The sequence below is a fragment of the Anopheles funestus genome (assembly GCF_943734845.2).
Source record: "Anopheles funestus chromosome X unlocalized genomic scaffold, idAnoFuneDA-416_04 X_unloc_145, whole genome shotgun sequence".
Lineage (NCBI taxonomy): Eukaryota > Metazoa > Arthropoda > Insecta > Diptera > Culicidae > Anopheles > Anopheles funestus.
In genome coordinates, this window is record NW_026045089.1 from 10,121 (window position 1) to 12,500 (window position 2,380).

The window sequence follows — 2,380 nt, forward strand, 5'->3', positions numbered from 1 at the left end:
GAAGGTTTCCTTGGGCTTCCCATCTTTCTACTGATCGATCCATACTCACTTGCGTGCACCTAGCCTAGGAAGGTTTCCTATGGCTTCCCATCTTTCTACTGATCGATCCATACTCACTTGCGTGCACCTAGCCTAGGAAGGTTTCCTTGGGCTTCCCATCTTTCTACTGATCGATCCATACTCACTTGCGTGCACCTAGCCTAGGAAGGTTTCCTATGGCTTCCCATCTTTCTACTGATCGATCCATACTCACTTGCGTGCACCTAGCCTAGGAAGGTTTCCTTGGGCTTCCCATCTTTCTACTGATCGATCCATACTCACTTGCGTGCACCTAGCCTAGGAAGGTTTCCTATGGCTTCCCATCTTTCTACTGATCGATCCATACTCACTTGCGTGCACCTAGCCTAGGAAGGTTTCCTTGGGCTTCCCATCTTTCTACTGATCGATCCATACTCACTTGCGTGCACCTAGCCTAGGAAGGTTTCCTATGGCTTCCCATCTTTCTACTGATCGATCCATACTCACTTGCGTGCACCTAGCCTAGGAAGGTTTCCTTGGGCTTCCCATCTTTCTACTGATCGATCCATACTCACTTGCGTGCACCTAGCCTAGGAAGGTTTCCTATGGCTTCCCATCTTTCTACTGATCGATCCATACTCACTTGCGTGCACCTAGCCTAGGAAGGTTTCCTTGGGCTTCCCACTTTCTACTGATCGATCCATACTCACTTGCGTGCACCTAGCCTAGGAAGGTTTCCTATGGCTTCCCATCTTTCTACTGATCGATCCATACTCACTTGCGTGCACCTAGCCTAGGAAGGTTTCCTATGGCTTCCCATCTTTCTACTGATCGATCCATACTCACTTGCGTGCACCTAGCCTAGGAAGGTTTCCTTGGGCTTCCCATCTTTCTACTGATCGATCCATACTCACTTGCGTGCACCTAGCCTAGGAAGGTTTCCTTGGGCTTCCCATCTTTCTACTGATCGATCCATACTCACTTGCGTGCACCTAGCCTAGGAAGGTTTCCTATGGCTTCCCATCTTTCTACTGATCGATCCATACTCACTTGCGTGCACCTAGCCTAGGAAGGTTTCCTATGGCTTCCCATCTTTCTACTGATCGATCCATACTCACTTGCGTGCACCTAGCCTAGGAAGGTTTCCCTTTGGTACCGACTTCCATCTACGCACTCGATATAACCTAGGTACTTGGTACCGATGATGGTTAACACTCAAGCATTTCTTGCATCCTGCGTGCAAGGTACCAATTTTCACTTCTTAGGTACGTTTATGTGCCCGCATTTATCCAATATCGCTCCGATGGCCTTTCGCATTATTTCATCCGATAGCCCTTGCCAAAAGCTACCAAAAGTTCCTCCACGGCCATGTGCTCCGACGCTTAGTTTAGGAAATATTCGAAAAAATTCATCTTAGGAAAAATTTTCTTATTGGAAAATCATCTTAAATCGATGGCCATTTTTTGGGCAAAAACTTTAACGTCTTCCCGACTTTGCGGGAATTGCGAATTTTAGGCACCCAGAGAAAATCTTTTACTTTAAGGGGGCGGCCGCGAAGTTGCCCAAAGTCTCGGACACAAAAATTCTCAAGTTCCCCACTCTAGTAAATCGTCCTATGAGTATCTCCTGGCCCGCGAGCTCTGCGAGCGGGCCAGCTTCGGCGATTTTTGCCTTTTCGCCTAGGCGGTTCTTCTACGAAATTGGTCCACAGCTTTTGCTCAGAAAGCTAGCATTTGTTGCAACAGTTAGGTACTTGGTACCACATTTTGGTATCCATTTGGGCATTTGTGGCAACTACTCGGTACTTTGGCCCACATTTCGCTCTACTCGGGCTTCTATGGTGGTACTTGTCGGTACTTCTGGCCAACTTAGGCCAATTGGGTGCAACTTGTGGGTACTCTGTGGGTACTTTAGGGCGTATTGTGTCTTTCGGGTGAACCTTCGCTATACTTCATGGGTACTGATGGCCAACTTAGGAACATTCAGTGCAACCTTTGGGCCTAAGGAAATTTGTCCAACTCTTTGGACTTAGAAAATTTTCTGGACTTAGAAAATTTTCTGGACTTGTAAAAATTTTCAAATGTTCAATTTGGCCCACATTTCGCTCTACTCGGGCCTCTATGGTGCTACTTGGCGGTACTTTTGGCCAACTTAGGCCAACTGGGTGCTATTTGTGGGTACTCTATCGGTACTTTTGGCCAACATAGGCCAATTGGGTGCTACTTTTGGGTGCTCTATCGGTACTTTTGGCCATGTTAGGCCCATTCGGTGCTACATGTGGGTGCTCTATCGGTACTTTTGGCCATGTTAGGCCCACTCGGTGCTATTTGTGGGTACTCTATCGGTACTTTTGGCCAACTTA